Source organism: Anabrus simplex, chromosome 10 (assembly GCF_040414725.1).
Source record: "Anabrus simplex isolate iqAnaSimp1 chromosome 10, ASM4041472v1, whole genome shotgun sequence".
NCBI lineage: Eukaryota > Metazoa > Arthropoda > Insecta > Orthoptera > Tettigoniidae > Anabrus > Anabrus simplex.
In genome coordinates, this window is record NC_090274.1 from 61924262 (window position 1) to 61947113 (window position 22852).

Genomic DNA, 22852 nt, shown 5'->3' on the forward strand with positions numbered 1-22852 from the left:
TTGGCTAGAAGCAGATCCTTCATTTATTTCCTCCAGACTTTAAAGGGAATGTGGTAAACAGTTTGTGTTTGAATGATTAACCAGATATGGCTGGTGAGTGTGAATGTGTGAGTAAGAGTTTAAAGAGGAGTTGTCTCGAATTTTAGATCAAAATTTGATCACAGAGCCAAGTAAGAGAGGAGGTTACGTCCCCATAACCGGGACCAATTGGCTAGAGACAGTTCCTTCATCAATTTCCTCCGACCTATATTGTAAAGATGGTAATTTAATAGAATGGTGATATGCTTGATATGTTTGTGAAAGAAATTGTGTATGAATGATTATCCGTATACGCCTGGTGAGCGCCAATGTGTGAGTATTTTTTTAAAAGGAGTTGTCTCCATTTTATGATCAAAATTTGATCACAGAGCCAAGAAAGAGAGAGGTTACGTCCCCATAATTGGGCCTCCATTGGCTAGAGGCTGTTCCTTCATCAATTTCCTCCAACCTATATTGTTAAGATGGTAATTGATAAGAATGATGATACGCTTGATTTGTTTATGAAAGAAATTGTGTTTGAATGATTATCCGTATAAGCCTGGTGAGTGCGAATGTGTGAGTATGTGTTTAAAAGGAGTTGTCTCCATTTTATGATCAAAATTTGATCACAGAGCCAAGTAAGAGAGGAGGTTACGTCCCCATAACTGGGCCCCCATTGGCTAGAGGCAGTTCCTTCATCAATTTCCTCCAACCTATATTGTGCATGAATGATTATCCAGACATGCCTGGTTAGTGCGAATGTGAGAGTATGTGTTTAAAGGGAGTTGTCTCAAATTTATGATCAAAATTTGATCACAGAGCCAAGTAAGAGAGGAGGTTACGTCCCCATAACCGGGCCCCCATTGGCTAGAGGCAGATCCTTCATTGATTTCCTCCACGCTTTATTGGGAATGTGGTATATAATTTGTGTTTGAATGATTATCCAGAAATGTCTCGTGAGTGTGAATGTGTGTGTAAGTGTTCAAGAAAAGGAGATGTCTCAAATTTAAGATCAAAATTTGATCACAGAGCCAAGTAAGAGAGGAGGTTACGTCCCCATAACCGGGCCCCCATTGGCTTGAGGCAGATCCTTCATTGAATTCCTCCACGCTTTATAGGGAATGTGGTAAATAATTTGTGTTTGAATGATTATCCAGATATGTCTAGTGAGTGTGAATGTGTGAGTACGTGTTTAAGGAGGAGTTGTCTCAAATTTAAGATCAATATTTGATCACAGAGCAAAGTAAGAGAGGAGGTTACGTCCCCATAACTGGGCCCCCATTGGCTAGAGGCAGTTCCTTCATCAATTTCCTCCAACCTATATTGTTAAGATGGTAATTGATAACAATGGTGATATGCTTGATATGTTTATGAAAGAAATTGTGTTTGAATGATTATCCGTATAAGCCTGGTGAGTGCGAATGTGTGAGTATGTGTTTAAAAGGAGTTGTCTCCATTTTATGATCAAAATTTGATCACAGAGCCAAGTAGGAGAGGAGGTTACGTCCCCATAACTGGGCCCCAATTGGCTATAGGCAGTCCCTTCATTGATTTCCTCCACCTTTTTATTGGGAGTGTGGTAAAAAATTTGTGCTTGAATGATTATCCAGTTATGTCTGGTGAGTGTGAATGTGTGTGTAAGTGTTTAAGAAGAGCAGTTGTCACAAATTTTAGATCAATATTTCATCACAGAGCCTATTAGAGAGGAGGTTACGTCTCCATAACCGGGCCCCCATTGTCTAGAGGCTGATCCTTCTTGATTTCCTTCACCCTTTTTTTTTAATGTAGTAAGTAATAAGTATGAATAGGTTCTTGTTTAATTTATGAATGAAATTGTGGATGAATGATTATCCAGGTATGTCTGGTGGGTTGAAAGTGTATGTTTAAGAAAAGGAGTTGTCTCAAATTTAAGATCAAACTTTGATCACAGAGCCAAGTAAGAGAGGAGGTTACGTCCCCATAACTGGGCCCCCATTGGCTAGAGGCAGTTCCTTCATCAATTTCCTCCAACCTATATTGTTAAGATGGTAATTGATAACAATGGTGATATGCTTGATATGTTTATGAAAGAAATTGTGTATGAATGATTATCCGTATAAGCCTGGTGAGTGCGAATGTGTGAGTATGTGTTTAAAAGGAGTTGTCTCAAATTTATGATACAAATTTGATCACAGAGCCAAGTAAGAGAGGAGGTTACGTCCCCATAACCGGGCCCCCATTGGCTTGAGGCAGATCCTTCATTGATTTCCTCCACGCTTTATTTGGAATGTGGTATATAATTTGTGTTTGAATGATTATCCAGATATGTCTGGTGAGTGTGAATGTGTGTGTAAGTGTTCAAGAAAAGGAGATGTCTCAAATTTAAGATCAAAATTTGATCACAGAGCCAAGTAAGAGAGGAGGTTACGTCCCCATAACCGGGCCCCCATTGGCTTGAGGCAGATCCTTCATTGATTTCCTCCACGCTTTATAGGGAATGTGGTAAATAATTTGTGTTTGAATGATTATCCAGTTATGTCTAGTGAGTGTGAATGTGTGAGTACGTGTTTAAGGAGGAGTTGTCTCAAATTTAAGATCAATATTTGATCACAGAGCCAAGTAAGAGAGGAGGTTACGTCCCCATAACTGGGCCCCCATTGGCTAGAGGCAGATCCTTCATCAATTTCCTCCAACCTATAATGTTAAGATGGTAATTGATAAGAATGGTGATAACCCTGATATATTTATGAAAGAAATTGTGTATGAATGATTATCCGTATACGCCTGGTGAGTGCGAATGTGTGAGTATGTGTTTAAATGGAGTTGTCTCCATTTTATGATCAAAATTTGATCACCGAGCCAAGTAAGAGAGGAGGTTACGTCCCCATAACTGGGCCCCCATTGGCTAGAAGCAGTTCCTTCATAATTTCCTCCAACCTATATTGTGCATGTATGATTATCCAGATATGCCTGTTTAGTGCGAATGTGAGAGTATGTGTTTAAAAGGAGTTGTCTCAAATTTATGATCAAAATTTGATCACAGAGCCAAGTAAGTGAGGAGGTTACGTCCCCATAACCGGGCCCCCATTGGCTAGAGGCAGATCCTTCATTGATTTCCTCCACGCTTTATGGGGAATGTGGTAAATAATTTGTGTTTGAATGATTATCCAGATATGTCTAGTGAGTGTGAATGTGTGAGTACGTGTTTAAGGAGGAGTTGTCTCAAATTTAAGATCAATATTTGATCACAGAGCCAAGTAAGAGAGGAGGTTACGTCCCCATAACTGGGCCCCCATTGGCTAGAGGCAGTTCCTTCATCAATTTCCTCCAACCTATATTGTTAAGATGGTAATTGATAAGAATGGTGATATGCTTGATATGTTTATGAAAGAAATTGTGTATGAATGATTATCCGTATAAGCCTGGTGAGTGCGAATGTGTGAGTATGTGTTTAAAAGGAGTTGTCTCCATTTTATGATCAAAATTTGATCACAGAGCCAAGTAAGAGAGGAGGTTACGTCCCCATAACTGGGCCCCCATTGGCTAGAGGCAGATCCTTCATCAATTTCCTCCAACCTATAATGTTAAGATGGTAATTGATAAGAATGGTGATAAGCCTGATATATTTATGAAAGAAATCGTGTATGAAAGATTATCCGTATACGCCTGGTGAGTGCGAATGTGTGAGTATGTGTTTAAATGGAGTTGTCTCCATTTTATGATCAAAATTTGATCACAGAGCCAAGTAAGAGAGGAGGTTACGTCCCCATAACTGGGGCCCCATTGGCTAGAGGCAGTTCCTTCATCAATTTCCTCCAACCTATACTGTTAAGATGGTAATTGATAAGAATGATGATATGCTTGATTTGTTTATGAAAGAAATTGTGTATGAACGATTATCCAGATATGCCAGGTTAGTGCGAATGTGAGAGTATATGTTTAAAAGGAGTTGTCTCAAATTTATGATCAAAATTTGATCACAGAGCCAAGTAAGAGAGGAGGTTACGTCCCCATAACCGGGCCCCCATTGGCTAGAGGCAGATCCTTCGTTGATTTCCTCCACGCTTTATTGGGAATGTGGTATATAATTTGTGTTTGAATGATTATCCAGATATGTCTGGTGAGTGTGAATGGGTGAGTACGTGTTTAAGGAGGAGTTGTCTCAAATTTAAGATCAATATTTGATCACAGAGCCAAGTAAGAGAGGAGGTTACGTCCCCATAACTGGGCCCCCATTGGCTAGAGGCAGTTCCTTCATCAATTTCCTCCAACCTATATTGTTAAGATGGTAATTGATAACAATGGTGATATGCCTGATATGTTTATGAAAGAAATTGTGTATGAATGATTATCCGTATAAGCCTGGTAAGTGCGAATGTGTGAGAATGTGTTTAAAAGTAATTGTCTCCATTTTATGATCAAAATTTGATCACAGAGCCAAGTAAGAGAGGAGGTTACGTCCCCATAACTGGGCCCCCATTGGCTAGAGGCAGTTCCTTCATCAATTTCCTCCAACCTATATTGTGCATGAATGTTTATCCAGATATGCCTGGTTAGTGCGAATGTGAGAGCATGTGTTTAAAAGGAGTTGTCTCAAATTTATGATCAAAATTTGATCACAGAGCCAAGTAAGAGAGGAGGTTACGTCCCCATAACCGGGCCCCCAATGGTTAGAGGCAGATCCTTCATCAATTTCCTCCAACCTATATTGTTAAGATGGTAATTGTTAACAATGGTGATATGCTTGATATGTTTATGAAACAAATTGTGTATGAATGATTATCCGTATAAGCCTGGTGAGTGCGAATGTGTGAGTATGTGTTTAAAAGGAGTTGTCTCCATTTTATGATCAAAATTTGATCACAGAGCCAAGTAAGAGAGGAGGTTACGTCCCCATAACTGGGCCCCCATTGGCTAGAGGCAGTTCCTTCATTGATTTCCTCCACCTTTATATTGGGAGTGTGGTAAAAAATTTGTGCTTGAATGATTATCCAGTTATGTCTGGTGAGTGTGAAAGTGTGTGTAAGTGTTTAAGAAAAGCAGTTGTCACAAATTTTAGATCAATATTTCAACACAGAGCCTATTAGATAGGAGGTTACGTCTCCATAACCGGGCCCCCATTGTCTAGAGGCAGATCCATGTTGATTTCCTTCACCCTTTTTTTTTAATGTAGTAAGTAATAAGTATGAATAGGTTCTTGTTTAATTTATGAATGAAATTGTGGATGAATGATTATCCAGGTATGTCTGGTGGGTTGAAAGTGTATGTTTAAGAAAAGGAGTTGTCTCAAATTTAAGATCAAACTTTGATCACAGAGCCAATTTAGAGAGGAGGTTACGTCCCCATAACTGGGCCCCCATTGGCTAGAGGCAGTTCCTTCATCAATTTCCTCCAACCTATATTGTTAAGATGGTAATTGATAACAACGGTGATATGCTTGATATGTTTATGAAAGAAATTGTGTATGAATGATTATCCGTATAAGCCTGGTGAGTGCGAATGTGTGAGTATGTGTTTAAAAGGAGTTGTCTCCATTTTATGATCAAAATTTGATCACAGAGCCAAGTAAGAGAGGAGGTTACGTCCCCATATCTGGGCCCCCATTGGCTAGAGGCAGTTCCTTCATCAATTTCCTCCAACCTATATTGTGCATGAATGATTATCCAGATATGCCTGGTTAGTGCGAATGTGAGAGAATGTGTTTAAAAGGAGTTGTCTCAAATTTATGATCAAAATTTGATCACAGAGCCAAGTAAGAGAGGAGGTTACGTCCCCATAACCGGGCCCCCATTGGCTTGAGGCAGATCCTTCATTGATTTCCTCCACGCTTTATAGGGAATGTGGTAAATAATTTGTGTTTGAATGATTATCCAGATATGTCTAGTGAGTGTGAATGTGTGAGTATGTGTTTAAAAGGAGTTGTCTCCATTTTATGATCAAAATTTGATCACAGAGCCAAGTAAGAGAGGAGGTTACGTCCCAATAACTGGGCCCCCATTGGCTAGAGGCAGATCCCTCATCAATTTCCTCCAACCTATAATGTTAAGATGGTAATTGATAAGAATGGTGATAACCCTGATATATTTATGAAAGAAATTGTGTATGAATGATTATCCGTATACGCCTGGTGAGTGCGAATGTGTGAGTATGTGTTTAAAAGGAGTTGTCTCCATTTTATGATCAAAATTTGATCACAGAGCCAAGTAAGAGAGGAGGTTACGTCCCCATAACTGGCCCCCATTGGCTAGAGGCAGATCCTTCATCAATTTCCTCCAACCTATAATGTTAAGATGGTAATTGATAAGAATGGTGATAAGCCTGATATATTTATGAAAGAAATTGTGTATGAATGATTATCCGTATACGCCTGGTGAGTGCGAATGTGTGAGTATGTGTTTAAATGGAGTTGTCTCCATTTTATGATCAAAATTTGATCACAGAGCCAAGTAAGAGAGGAGGTTACGTCCCCATAACTGGGCCCCCATTGGCTAGAGGCAGTTCCTTCATCAATTTCCTCCAACCTATATTGTTAAGATGGTAATTGATAAGAATGATGATATGCTTGATTTGTTTATGAAAGAAATTGTGTATGAATGATTATCCAGATATGCCTGGTTAGTGCGAATGTGAGAGTATATGTTTAAAAGGAGTTGTCTCAAATTTATGATCAAAATTTGATCACAGAGCCAAGTAAGGGAGGAGGTTACGTCCCCATAACCGGGCCCCCATTGGCTAGAGGCAGATCCTTCGTTGATTTCCTCCACGCTTTATTGGGAATGTGGTATATAATTTGTGTTTGAATGATTATCCAGATATGTCTGGTGAGTGTGAATGGGTGTGTAACTGTTCAAGAAAAGGAGATGTCTCAAATTTAAGATCAAAATTTGATCACAGAGCCAAGTAAGAGAGGAGGTTACGTCCCCATAACCGGGCCCCCATTGTCTTGAGGCAGATCCTTCATTGATTTCCTCCACGCTTTATAGGGAATGTGGTAAATAATTTGTGTTTGAATGATTATCCAGATATGTCTAGTGAGTGTGAATGTGTGAGTACGTGTTTAAGGAGGAGTTGTCTCAAATTTAAGATCAATATTTGATCACAGAGCCAAGTAAGAGAGGAGGTTACGTCCCCATAACTGGGCCCCCATTGGCTAGAGGCAGTTCCTTCATCAATTTCCTCCAACCTATATTGTTAAGATGGTAATTGATAACAATGGTGATATTCTTGATATGTTTATGAAAGAAATTGTGTATGAATGATTATCCGTATAAGCCTGGTGAGTGCGAATGTGTGAGTATGTGTTTAAAAGGAATTGTCTCCATTTTATGATCAAAATTTGATCACCGAGCCAAGTAAGAGAGGAGGTTACGTCCCCATAACTGGGCCCCCATTGGCTTGAGGCAGATCCTTCATTGACTTCCTCCACGCTTTATAGGGAATGTGGTAAATAATTCGTTTTTGAATGATTATCCAGATATGTCTGGTGAGTGTGAATGTGTGAGTACGTGTTTAAAGAGGAGTTGTCTCAAAGTTAAGATCAAAATTTGATCACAGAGCCAAGTAAGAGAGGAGGTTACATCCCCATAACTGGGCCCCCATTGGCTTGAGGCAGATCCTTCATTGATTTCCTCCACGCTTTATAGGTAATGTGGTAAATAATTTGTGTTTAAATGATTATCCGGATATGTCTGGTGAGTGTGAATGTGTGGGTACGTGTTTAAAGAGGAGTTGTCTCAAAGTTAAGATCAAAATTTGATCACAGAGCCAAGTAAGAGAGGAGGTTACGTCCCCATAACTGGGCCCCCATTGGCTTGAGGCAGATCCTTCATTGATTTCCTCCACGCTTTATAGGGAGTGTGGTAAATAATTTTTGTTTGAATGATTATCCAGATATTTATTGTCAGGTCAGGGTCACCCTGCTACCGTATGTGACAGTAGACGGTACTACCTGCGACTGTCTGGCCGAGGGTCAGGCGGCCAGTACCAAACCTGGCAAACTAGGGGAGAACCAACGGCTACGGGCGGATGAGCTCTCCCTTGGTAGGTTTGATGAAGCCTTTGTGTAGGAAATGGCACATAAATTCATCAAGTTCAGAGCACTCTCTTGCCCTTGGGGTGGAACTTCCCCTAAAGGCGGATGAACCATATTTGGTCAACGGCATAGAAAGTCCTCAATGCCGGACCAGGCGTAAGGACAGGAAGTCCCTCCTCGGCTGGAATGGCGGACGAAGGCTGCAGTGAATAGGAACCCTTCAATCGTCTTGCATCGGCTTGCCATTGAATACAGTTCGTAAGTCATCAAGTACAGTGCGTTTGTTGAAGTGCACCAACAGTCTCACTCTAAAGGAATCACACGCACAGCAGTCTTCCAACAACAGATTGACTCTTCCAAAAGTCCTGCGGCGATCAGGAAGTTGCGACGGGGCAGGATTGTGATGTCTGGAAGCCTCTAGTGATAACTTGGCACGTAGGCGGTAGATGTGTGATCGGTCGTCTTGCTTAGGATTGTGGCTGTAGAGCAATTCGATTGCTGCATCTACGACTGAGCCGTCCTATTTAGGGTCCACTCTGCTCACCTCACATGGGGAAGGGGCTAGAAAAGGTGCCCTAAACATAGTCAGCCACTTCTAGTACCGATTGGATAGCCGCGTTCAATGCCGTCGAACAAGAAAGAAATTATATTTTGCTACATGGAACGTAAGAACACTTAATGATCACCCTTCAAATGAGAGACCCGAAAGGAGAACAGCCCTTGTGGGTAGAGAGTTACGAAGATACAATATCGACATAGCAGCACTCCAGGAGACCCGTCTTGCTGAAGAAGGTCAGTTGAATGAAAACGGAGCAGGATACACTTTCTTCTGGAAGGGTAAACCTACCAGTGAACACCGAACACATGGAGTAGGCTTTGCTATCAAGAATAAGCTTCTCAGAGACCTGCAGGAGCTTCCAACTGGACGTAATGAACGCATCATGACATTAAGACTTCGATTAAATGGCGACCAGCATGCCACAGTAATTTGCGCATATGCCCCCACATTAGACTCTGATGATGACATCAAAGAAACATTCTATTCAGATCTGGATGACATCCTATCAAACATCAATCGACTAGATAAAATCATCTTGCTTGGTGATTTTAATGCCAGAGTGGGAAAGGACCATAAAGTATGGAATGGTGTCATTGGCAAGGAGGGAGTTGGCAGTGAAAACTCCAATGGTATTAGACTCCTCTCAAAATGTGCTGAGCATGAGTTGATAATCACCAACACCATCTTTCGCCAAAGGGATCGCTTCAAAACATCATGGCAGCATCCTAGATCAAAACATTGGCACCTCATTGACTATGTGATTGTCCGCAATCAAGATCTACGCGATGTTCTTGTCACCAAAGCAATGACGGGAGCTGATGACTGTTGGACAGATCACCGACTTATTAGATCAGTGATGCATTTGTCACTGTCCACCCAGAGGAGGAAACAACGGAAGAGCTTCAGACATACTTTTGACACCGAGAAGTTTGGCAATGCAGAAATTACTTCAAAATACAGAGAGCTCCTTCATCGGACTTTGCCGAAGGAATATCAACCTGGTGTAACGCAACACTGGGATATTCAAGATGCTTGCAAAGAAACAGTAGGATATAAGACCAGAAAACATCAGGACTGGTTCGATGAAAATGATGAAGAAATTGAAGCATTGATCTCAGAGAAGAGAAAAGCCTTGCAAGCATGGCGAAGGGACATGAACTCCCACTCTAAGAAACAAGCCGTAAATATTGCCAAAGCAAATGTCCAAAGAAAAACCCGTGAGCTCAAGAATGCATGGTGGACAGCAAAGGCAAAAGAGTTGGAATATCTAGCAGATAAAGATTCACGACAGTTCTTCCAAGCGACAAAAGCAGTTTATGGTCCCACCACCTTTGGGAGGAATCCTCTTTGGTCCAGTGATAAGAGTATACTTTTAAAAGATCAGCACTCCATCATGAATAGGTGGAAAGAGCATTTTGAAGACCTCTTGAACCAGGATTCGATTATTGATGAACAGGTGTATGATATATTAAAACAAGCTCCCATCAATGATGAACTTGGCTCCCCACCAACACTAGATGAAGTTAAGCATGCTCTCAATCAAGCAAAGCGCCACAAAGCCTCTGGTCCTGATGGTATACCAGTGGAAGCTCTCAAAGAAGGTGGTGAGGAACTAGTAAGACACATACATGAACTGATTGTCAAAATTTGGAGCACAGAAGAAATGCCTCCTGATTTCAGAGACAGTCTGGTAGTTCCCATATTTAAGAAAGGGGATCGAACAAACTGCAGTAACTATCGGGGAATATCCTTACTGTCGTGCCTGGGAAAGCTTATTGCTCGAATCTTGGCAAATCGTATTGTACCCCTGGTGGAGAAAATACTTCCAGAGAGTCAGTGTGGCTTCAGGCCTTCTAGAGGAACCACAGATATGATATTCACAGCTCGTCAACTCCAGGAAAAATGTAGAGAACAAAATAGACCTCTTTATATTGCCTTTATTGATCTTACTAAGGCATTTGACTCTGTGAACCGAGAAGCTTTGTGGAAAATTTTAGCTCTATATGGCTTTCCGCAGAAATTTATTGCCATCTTGAAATTGCTCTACACTGATATGATGGCAGCTGTCATTGGCAACGGCTCTGTTGGAGAGTCATTCCATATCAATACCGGTGTTAAGCAAGGCTGTGTGATAGCCCCCACTTTGTTTTCCTTGTATGTTGCCACTGTCATGGAACTTGTCAGAGATGATCTCCCTCCAGGAATTCATATAACTTACAGGATGGATGGTAAACTTTTTAATTTGAGCCGTTTAAAGGCAGGAACTCGGACATCGTCTGCAGCATTAGTTGAGTTACAGTACGCTGATGATAATGCTGTCGTAGCTCAGACACAAGAAGAGCTTGTGAGAATCCTGAATGCTTTCTCTGCTGCGTACAACAAGATCGGACTCAAACTGAATACCAGCAAAACGCAGATCCTATACCAACCAGCCCCTGGGGAAGGTCAAAGAGATATCAAAACAACAATTGATGGAATGAGCCTCCAAGTTGTAAACACCTTCCCATACCTTGGCAGCACCCTCTCATCAAGCGCAAATATAGATTCAGAAATCCAACACAGAATTAACCGAGCAGGAGCATCCTTTGCTAAGTTACGATCTCGAGTTTTTGACAATCATTATGTCAATATCACAACAAAGATTCTTGTGTACAATTCTGTTGTAGTTCCAACCTTACTCTACGGATCTGAATCCTGGACATGCTACAGTCGACACCTAAAGAAGCTAGAACAGTATCATCAACATTGCTTGAGGAGAATACTGCAAATAACTTGGCAAGACAGGCGCACAAATATCAGCGTTCTTGAAGAGGCACACACCAACAGTATAGAATTGATGGTTTTAAGACGCCAGCTACGACGGACAGGCCTCGTAGTTCGCATGCCCAATAATCGCATTCCCAAATAAGTGTTTTACTCTGAGCTATCAGTAGGTAAACGCTGTGTAGGCGGTCAGAGGAAGCGATTTAAAGATGTAATCAAGGCTAACTTGAAGAGATGTAACATTGATGTTGATAACTGGGAGAGCTTAGCACTTGACCGTTCATCCTGGAGATCACTAGTCCACTACGGCACACTGTCTTTTGAAGAAAACCGCCAACGTACAGCAAATGACAAGAGGCAACGTAGGAAAGAAAAAGAAGTGCCGAGAAGACATAGAAATAACATGACTGCTCAACCTGGGACGACCTGTCATCACTGTGGTAAATTGTGTAACTCCCGCATTGGACTGTATAGTCACCTCCGAACACATAGATGAAGAGACATCCTACCTGGAAGACAAACCTACTTGATTACGAGTGTGTGCTATCATCATCTATCCAGATATGCCTGGTGAGTGTGAATGTTAGAGTATGTGTTTAAAAGGAGTTGTCTGAAATTTATGATCAAAATTTGATCACAGAGCCAAGTAAGAGAGGAGGTTATGTCCCCATAACCGGGCCCCCATTGGCTAGAGGCAGTTCCTTCATTGATTTCCTCCACCCTTTAATGGGAATGTGGTAAATAATTTCTGTTTGAATGATTATCCAGATATGTCTGGTGAGTGTGAATGTGTGAGTAAGAGTCTAGAGAGGAGTTGTCTGGAATATTAGATCAGAATTTGATCACAGAGCCAAGTAAGAGAGGAGGTTAAGTCCCCATAACTGGGCCCCCATTGGCTAGAGGCAGTTCCTTCATCAATTTCCTCCAACCTATATTGTTAAGATGGTAATTGATAAGAATGGTGATATGCTTGATTTGTTTATGAAAGAGATTATGTATGAATGATTATCCGTATACGCCTGGTGAGTGCGAATGTGTGAGTATGTGTTTAAAAGGAGTTGTCTCAATTTTATGATAAAAATTTGATCACAGAGCCAAGTAAGAGAGGAGGTTACGTCCCCATAACTGGGCCCCCATTGGCTAGAGGCAGTTCCTTCATCAATTTCCTCCAACATATATTGTTAAGATGGTAATTGACAAGAATGATGATATGCTTGGTTTGTTGATGAAAGAAATTTTGTATGAATGATTATCCAGATATGCCTGGTTAGTGCGAATGTGAGAGTATGTATTTAAAAGGAGTTGTCTCAAATTAAACATCATAATTTGATCACAGAGCCAAGTAAGAGAGGAGGTTATGTCCCCATAACTGGGCCCCCATTGGCTAGAGGCAGATCATTCATTGGTTTCCTCCACGCTTTATTGGGAATGTGGTAAATAATTTGCGTTTGAATGATTATCCAGATATGTCTGGTGAGTGTGAATGAGTTCGTAAGTGTTTAAAGAGGAGTTGTCTCCAATTTAAGGTCAAAATTTGATCACAGAGCCAAGTAAGAGAGGAGGTTACGTCCCCATAACTGGGCCCCCATTGGCTAGAGGCAGTTCCTTCATCAATTTCCTCCAACCTATATTGTTAAGATGGTAATTGATAAGAATGATGATATGTTTGATTTGTTTATGAAAGAAATTTTGTATGAATGATTATCCAGATATGCCTGGTTAGTGCGAATGTGTGAGTATATGTTTATAAGGAGCTGTCTCAATTTTATGATCAAAATTTGATCACAGAGCCAAGTAAGAGAGGAGGTTACGTCCCCATAACTGGGCCCCCATTGGCTAGAGGCAGTTCCTTCATCAATTTCCTCCAACCTATATTGTGTATGAATGATTATCCAGATATGCCTGGTTAGTGCGAATGTGAGAGTATGTGTTTAAAAGGAGTTGTCTCAAATTTACGATCAAAATTTGATCACAGAGCCAAGTAAGAGAGGAGGTTACGTCCCCATAACCGGGCCCCCATTGGCTAGAGGCAGATCCTTCATTGATTTCCTCCACGCTTTATTGGGAATGTGGTATATAATTTGTGTTTGAATGATTATCCAGATATGTCTGGTGAGTGTGAATGTGTGTGTAAGTGTTCAAGAAAAGGAGATGTCTCAAATTTAAGATCAGAATTTGATCACAGAGCCAAGTAAGAGAGGAGGTTACGTCCCCATAACCGGGCCCCCATTGGCTTGAGGCAGAACCTTCATTGATTTCCTCCACGCTTTATAGGGAATGTGGTAAATAATTTGTGTTTGAATGATTATCCAGATATGTCTGGTGAGTGTGAATGTGTGAGTATGTGTTTAAGGAGGAGTTGTCTCAAATTTAAGATCAATATTTGATCACAGAGCCAAGTAAGAGAGGAGGTTACGTCCCCATAACTGGGCCCCCATTGGCTAGAGGCAGTTCCTTCATCAATTTCCTCCAACCTATATTGTTAAGATGGTAATTGATAACAATGGTGATATGCTTGATATGTTTATGAAAGAAATTGTGTATGAATGATTATCCGTATAAGCCTGGTGTGTGCGAATGTGTGAGTATGTGTTTAAAAGGAATTGTCTCCATTTTATGATCAAAATTTGATCACAGAGCCAAGTAAGAGAGGAGGTTACGTCCCCATAACCGGGCCCCCATTGGCTAGAGACAGTTCCTTCATCAATTTCCTCCAACCTATATTGTTAAGATGGTAATTGATAAGAATGATGATATGCTTGATTTGTTTATGAAAGAAATTGTGTATGAATGATTATCCATATATGGCTGGTTAGTGCGAATGTGAGAGTATTTGTTTAAAAGGAGTTGTCTCAAATTTATGATCAAAATTTGATCACAGAGCCAAGAAAGGGAGGAGGTTACGTCCCCATAACTGGGCCCCCATTGGCTAGAGGCAGTTCCTTCATCAATTCCCTCCAACCTATATTGTTAAGATGGTAATTGATAAGAATGGTGATAAGCCTGATATGTTTATGAAAGAAATTGTGTATGAAAGATTATCCGTATACGCCTGGTGAGTGCGAATGTGTTAGTATGTGTTTAAAAGGAGTTGTCTCAAATTTAAGATCAAACTTTGATCACAGAGCCAAGTAAGAGAGGAGGTTACGTCCCCATAACTGGGCCCCCATTGGCTAGAGGCAGTTCCTTCATCAATTTCCTCCAACCTATATTGTTAAGATGGTAATTGATAAGAATGGTGATATGCTTGATTTGTTTATGAAAGAGATTATGTATGAATGATTATCCGTATACGCCTGGTGAGTGCGAATGTGTGAGTATGTGTTTAAAAGGAGTTGTCTCAATTTTATGATAAAAATTTGATCACAGAGCCAAGTAAGAGAGGAGGTTACGTCCCCATAACTGGGCCCCCATTGGCTAGAGGCAGTTCCTTCATCAATTTCCTCCAACCTATATTGTTAAGATGGTAATTGATAACAATGGTGATATGCTTGATATGTTTATGAAAGAAATTGTGTATGAATGATTATCCGTATAAGCCTGGTGAGTGCGAATGTGTGAGTATGTGTTTAAAAGGAGTTGTCTCCATTTTATGATCAAAATTTGATCACCGAGCCAAGTAAGAGAGGAGGTTACGTCCCCATAACTGGGCCCCCATTGGCTAGAGGCAGTTCCTTCATAATTTCCTCCAGCCTATATTGTGCATGAATGATTATCCAGATATGCCTGTTTAGTGCGAATGTGAGAGTATGTGTTTAAAAGGAGTTGTCTCAAATTTATGATCAAAATTTGATCACAGAGCCAAGTAAGAGAGGAGGTTACGTCCCCATAACCGGGCCCCCATTGGCTAGAGGCAGATCCTTCATTGATTTCCTCCACGCTTTATGGGGAATGTGGTAAATAATTTGTGTTTGAATGATTATCCAGATATGTCTAGTGAGTGTGAATGTGTGAGTACGTGTTTAAGGAGGAGTTGTCTCAAATTTAAGATCAATATTTGATCACAGAGCCAAGTAAGAGAGGAGGTTACGTCCCCATAACTGGGCCCCCATTGGCTAGAGGCAGTTCCTTCATCAATTTCCTCCAACCTATATTGTTAAGATGGTAATTGATAAGAATGGTGATATGCTTGATATGTTTATGAAAGAAATTGTGTATGAATGATTATCCGTATAAGCCTGGTGAGTGCGAATGTGTGAGTATGTGTTTAAAAGGAGTTGTCTCCATTTTATGATCAAAATTTGATCACAGAGCCAAGTAAGAGAGGAGGTTACGTCCCCATAACTGGGCCCCCATTGGCTAGAGGCAGATCCTTCATCAATTTCCTCCAACCTATAATGTTAAGATGGTAATTGATAAGAATGGTGATAAGCCTGATATATTTATGAAAGAAATCGTGTATGAAAGATTATCCGTATACGCCTGGTGAGTGCGAATGTGTGAGTATGTGTTTAAATGGAGTTGTCTCCATTTTATGATCAAAATTTGATCACAGAGCCAAGTAAGAGAGGAGGTTACGTCCCCATAACTGGGGCCCCATTGGCTAGAGGCAGTTCCTTCATCAATTTCCTCCAACCTATACTGTTAAGATGGTAATTGATAAGAATGATGATATGCTTGATTTGTTTATGAAAGAAATTGTGTATGAATGATTATCCAGATATGCCAGGTTAGTGCGAATGTGAGAGTATATGTTTAAAAGGAGTTGTCTCAAATTTATGATCAAAATTTGATCACAGAGCCAAGTAAGAGAGGAGGTTACGTCCCCATAACCGGGCCCCCATTGGCTAGAGGCAGATCCTTCGTTGATTTCCTCCACGCTTTATTGGGAATGTGGTATATAATTTGTGTTTGAATGATTATCCAGATATGTCTGGTGAGTGTGAATGGGTGAGTACGTGTTTAAGGAGGAGTTGTCTCAAATTTAAGATCAATATTTGATCACAGAGCCAAGTAAGAGAGGAGGTTACGTCCCCATAACTGGGCCCCCATTGGCTAGAGGCAGTTCCTTCATCAATTTCCTCCAACCTATATTGTTAAGATGGTAATTGATAACAATGGTGATATGCCTGATATGTTTATGAAAGAAATTGTGTATGAATGATTATCCGTATAAGCCTGGTAAGTGCGAATGTGTGAGAATGTGTTTAAAAGTAATTGTCTCCATTTTATGATCAAAATTTGATCACAGAGCCAAGTAAGAGAGGAGGTTACGTCCCCATAACTGGGCCCCCATTGGCTAGAGGCAGTTCCTTCATCAATTTCCTCCAACCTATATTGTGCATGAATGTTTATCCAGATATGCCTGGTTAGTGCGAATGTGAGAGCATGTGTTTAAAAGGAGTTGTCTCAAATTTATGATCAAAATTTGATCACAGAGCCAAGTAAGAGAGGAGGTTACGTCCCCATAACCGGGCCCCCAATGGTTAGAGGCAGATCCTTCATCAATTTCCTCCAACCTATATTGTTAAGATGGTAATTGTTAACAATGGTGATATGCTTGATATGTTTATGAAACAAATTGTGTATGAATGATTATCCGTATAAGCCTGGTGAGTGCGAATGTGTGAGTATGTGTTTAAAAGGAGTTGTCTCCATTTTATGATCAAAATTTGATCACAGAGCCAAGTAAGAGAGGAGGTTACGTCCCCATAACTGGGCCCCCATTGGCTAGAGGCAGTTCCTTCATTGATTTCCTCCACCTTTATATTGGGAGTGTGGTAAAAAATTTGTGCTTGAATGATTATCCAGTTATGTCTGGTGAGTGTGAAAGTGTGTGTAAGTGTTTAAGAAAAGCAGTTGTCACAAATTTTAGATCAATATTTCAACACAGAGCCTATTAGATAGGAGGTTACGTCTCCATAACCGGGCCCCCATTGTCTAGAGGCAGATCCATGTTGATTTCCTTCACCCTTTTTTTTTAATGTAGTAAGTAATAAGTATGAATAGGTTCTTGTTTAATTTATGAATGAAATTGTGGATGAATGATTATCCAGGTATGTCTGGTGGGTTGAAAGTGTATGTTTAAGAAAAGGAGTTGTCTCAAATTTAAGATCAAACTTTGATCACAGAGCCAATTTAGAGAGGAGGTTACGTCCCCATAACTGGGCCCACATTGGCTAGAGGCAGTTCCTTCATCAATTTCCTCCAACCTATATTGTTAAGATGGTAATTGATAACAACGGTGATATGCTTGATATGTTTATGAAAGAAATTTTGTATGAATGATTATCCGTATAAGCCTGGTGAGTGCGAATGTGTGAGTATGTGTTTAAAAGGAGTTGTCTCCATTTTATGATCAAAATTTGATCACAGAGCCAAGTAAGAGAGGAGGTTACGTCCCCATAACTGGGCCCCCATTGGCTAGAGGCAGTTCCTTCATCAATTTCCTCCAACCTATATTGTGCATGAATGATTATCCAGATATGCCTGGTTAGTGCGAATGTGAGAGAATGTGTTTAAAAGGAGTTGTCTCAAATTTATGATCAAAATTTGATCACAGAGCCAAGTAAGAGAGGAGGTTACGTCCCCATAACCGGGCCCCCATTGGCTTGAGGCAGATCCTTCATTGATTTCCTCCACGCTTTATAGGGAATGTGGTAAATAATTTGTGTTTGAATGATTATCCAGATATGTCTAGTGAGTGTGAATGTGTGAGTATGTGTTTAAAAGGAGTTGTCTCCATTTTATGATCAAAATTTGATCACAGAGCCAAGTAAGAGAGGAGGTTACGTCCCAATAACTGGGCCCCCATTGGCTAGAGGCAGATCCCTCATCAATTTCCTCCAACCTATAATGTTAAGATGGTAATTGATAAGAATGGTGATAACCCTGATATATTTATGAAAGAAATTGTGTATGAATGATTATCCGTATACGCCTGGTGAGTGCGAATGTGTGAGTATGTGTTTAAAAGGAGTTGTCTCCATTTTATGATCAAAATTTGATCACAGAGCCAAGTAAGAGAGGAGGTTACGTCCCCATAACTGGCCCCCATTGGCTAGAGGCAGATCCTTCATCAATTTCCTCCAACCTATAATGTTAAGATGGTAATTGATAAGAATGGTGATAAGCCTGATATATTTATGAAAGAAATTGTGTATGAATGATTATCCGTATACGCCTGGTGAGTGCGAATGTGTGAGTATGTGTTTAAATGGAGTTGTCTCCATTTTATGATCAAAATTTGATCACAGAGCCAAGTAAGAGAGGAGGTTACGTCCCCATAACTGGGCCCCCATTGGCTAGAGGCAGTTCCTTCATCAATTTCCTCCAACCTATATTGTTAAGATGGTAATTGATAAGAATGATGATATGCTTGATTTGTTTATGAAAGAAATTGTGTATGAATGATTATCCAGATATGCCTGGTTAGTGCGAATGTGAGAGTATATGTTTAAAAGGAGTTGTCTCAAATTTATGATCAAAATTTGATCACAGAGCCAAGTAAGGGAGGAGGTTACGTCCCCATAACCGGGCCCCCATTGGCTAGAGGCAGATCCTTCGTTGATTTCCTCCACGCTTTATTGGGAATGTGGTATATAATTTGTGTTTGAATGATTATCCAGATATGTCTGGTGAGTGTGAATGGGTGTGTAACTGTTCAAGAAAAGGAGATGTCTCAAATTTAAGATCAAAATTTGATCACAGAGCCAAGTAAGAGAGGAGGTTACGTCCCCATAACCGGGCCCCCATTGTCTTGAGGCAGATCCTTCATTGATTTCCTCCACGCTTTATAGGGAATGTGGTAAATAATTTGTGTTTGAATGATTATCCAGATATGTCTAGTGAGTGTGAATGTGTGAGTACGTGTTTAAGGAGGAGTTGTCTCAAATTTAAGATCAATATTTGATCACAGAGCCAAGTAAGAGAGGAGGTTACGTCCCCATAACTGGGCCCCCATTGGCTAGAGGCAGTTCCTTCATCAATTTCCTCCAACCTATATTGTTAAGATGGTAATTGATAACAATGGTGATATTCTTGATATGTTTATGAAAGAAATTGTGTATGAATGATTATCCGTATAAGCCTGGTGAGTGCGAATGTGTGAGTATGTGTTTAAAAGGAATTGTCTCCATTTTATGATCAAAATTTGATCACCGAGCCAAGTAAGAGAGGAGGTTACGTCCCCATAACTGGGCCCCCATTGGCTAGAGGCAGTTACTTCATAATTTCCTCCAACCTGTATTGTGCATGAATGATTATCCAGATATGCCTGTTTAGTGCGAATGTGAGAATATGTGTTTAAAAGGAGTTGTCTCAAATTGATGATCAAAATTTGATCACAGAGCCAAGTAAGAGAGGAGGTTACGTCCCCATAACCGGGCCCCCATTAGCTTGAGGCAGATCCTTCATTGATTTCCTCCACGCTTTATTGGGAATGTGGTATATAATTTGTGTTTGAGTAATTATCCAGATTAGTCTGGTAAATGTGAATGTGTGTGTAAGTGTTCAAGAATAGGAGATGTCTCAAATTTAAGATCAAAATTTGATCACAGAGCCAAGTAAGAGAGGAGGTTACGTCCCCATATCCGGGCCCCCATTGGCTTGAGGCAGATCCTTCATTGATTTCCTCCACGCTTTATAGGGAATGTGGTAAATAATTTGTGTTTGAATGATTATCCAGATATGTCTAGTGAGTGTGAATGTGTGAGTACGTGTTTAAGGAGGAGTTGTCTCAAATTTAAGATCAATATTTGATCACAGAGCCAAGTAAGAGAGGAGGTTACGTCCCCATAACTGGGCCCCCATTGGCTAGAGGCAGTTCCTTCATAATTTCCTCCAGCCTATATTGTGCATGAATGATTATCCAGATATGCCTGTTTAGTGCGAATGTGAGAGTATGTGTTTAAAAGGAGTTGTCTCAAATTTATGATCAAAATTTGATCACAGAGCCAAGTAAGAGAGGAGGTTACGTCCCCATAACCGGGCTCCCATTGGCTAGAGGCAGATCCTTCATTGATTTCCTCCACGCTTTATTGGGAATGTGGTAAATAATTTGTGTTTGAATGATTATCCAGATATGTCTAGTGAGTGTGAATGTGTGAGTACGTGTTTAAGGAGGAGTTGTCTCAAATTTAAGATCAATATTTGATCACAGAGCCAAGTAAGAGAGGAGGTTACGTCCCCATAACTGGGCCCCCATTGGCTAGAGGCAGTTCCTTCATCAATTTCCTCCAACCTATATTGTTAAGATGGTAATTGATAAGAATGGTGATATGCTTGATATGTTTATGAAAGAAATTGTGTATGAATGATTATCCGTATAAGCCTGGTGAGTGCGAATGTGTGAGTATGTGTTTAAAAGGAGTTGTCTCCATTATATGATCAAAATTTGATCACAGAGCCAAGTAAGAGAGGAGGTTACGGCCCCATAACTGGGCCCCCATTGGCTAGAGGCAGATCCTTCATCAATATCCTCCAACCTATAATGTTAAGATGGTAATTGATAAGAATGGTGATAAGCCTGATATATTTATGAAAGAAATTGTGTATGAATGATTATCCGTATACGCCTGGTGAGTGAGAATGTGTGAGTATGTGTTTAAATGGAGTTGTCTCCATTTTATGATCAATATTTGATCACAGAGCCAAGTAAGAGAGGCTGTTACGTCCCCATAACTGGGCCCCCATTGGCTAGAGGCAGTTCCTTCATCAATTTCCTCCAACCTATACTGTTAAGATGGTAATTGATAAGAATGATGATATGCTTGATTTGTTTATGAAAGAAATTGTGTATGAATGATTATCCAGATATGCCAGGTTAGTGCGAATGTGAGAGTATATGTTTAAAAGGAGTTGTCTCAAATTTATGATCAAAATTTGATCACAGAGCCAAGTAAGAGAGGAGGTTACGTCCCCATAACCGGGCCCCCATTGGCTAGAGGCAGATCCTTCGTTGATTTCCTCCACGCTTTATTGGGAATGTGGTATATAATTTGTGTTTGAATGATTATCCAGATATGTCTGGTGAGTGTGAATGGGTGTGTAAGTGTTCAAGAAAAGGAGATGTCTCAAATTTAAGATCAAAATTTGATCACAGAGCCAAGTAAGAGAGGAGGTTACGTCCCCATAACCGGGCCCCCATTGGCTTGAGGCAGATCCTTCATTGATTTCCTCCACGCTTTATAGGGAATGTGGTAAATAATTTGTGTTTGAATTTTTATCCAGATATGTCTAGTGAGTGTGAATGTGTGAGTACGTGTTTAAGGAGGAGTTGTCTCAAATTTAAGATCAATATTTGATCACAGAGCCAAGTAAGAGAGGAGGTTACGTCCCCATAACTGGGCCCCCATTGGCTAGAGGCAGTTCCTTCATCAATTTCCTCCAACCTATATTGTTAAGATGGTAATTGATAACAATGGTGATATGCCTGATATGTTTATGAAAGAAATTGTGTATGAATGATTATCCGTATAAGCCTGGTGAGTGCGAATGTGTGAGTATGTGTTTAAAAGGAGTTGTCTCCATTTTATGATCAAAATTTGATCACAGAGCCAAGTAAGAGAGGAGGTTATGTCCCCATAACTGGGCCCCCATTGGCTAGAGGCAGTTCCTTCATCAATTTCCTCCAACCTATATTGTGCATGAATGATTATCCAGATATGCCTGGTTAGTGCGAATGTGAGAGTATGTGTTTAAAAGGAGTTGTCTCAAATTTGTGATCAAAATTTGATCACAGAGCCAAGTAAGAGAGGAGGTTACGTCCCCATAACCGGGCCCCCATTGGCTTGAGGCAGATCCTTCATTGATTTCCTCCACGCTTTATAGGGAATGTGGTAAATAATTTGTGTTTGAATGATTATCCAGATATGTCTAGTGAGTGTGAATGTGTGAGTATGTGTTTAAAAGGAGTTGTCTCCATTTTATGATCAAAATTTGATCACAGAGCCAAGTAAGAGAGGAGGTTACGTCCCAATAACTGGGCCCCCATTGGCTAGAGGCAGATCCTTCATCAATTTCCTCCAACCTATAATGTTAAGATGGTAATTGATAAAAATGGTGATAACCCTGATATATTTATGAAAGAAATTGTGTATGAATGATTATCCGTATACGCCTGGTGAGTGCGAATGTGTGAGTATGTGTTTAAAAGGAGTTGTCTCCATTTTATGATCAAAATTTGATCACAGAGCCAAGTAAGAGAGGAGGTTACGTCCCCATAACTGGGCCCCCATTGGCTAGAGGCAGATCCTTCATCAATTTCCTCCAACCTATAATGTTAAGGTGGTAATTGATAAGACTGGTGATAAGCCTGATATATTTATGAAAGAAATTGTGTATGAATGATTATCCGTATACGCCTGGTGAGTGCGAATGTGTGAGTATGTGTTTAAAAGGAGTTGTCTCCATTTTATGATCAAAATTTGATCACAGAGCCAAGTAAGAGAGGAGGTTACGTCCCCATAACTGGGCCCCCATTGGCTAGAGGCAGATCCTTCGTTGATTTCCTCCACGCTTAATAGGGAATGTGGTAAATAATTTGTGTTTGAATGATTATC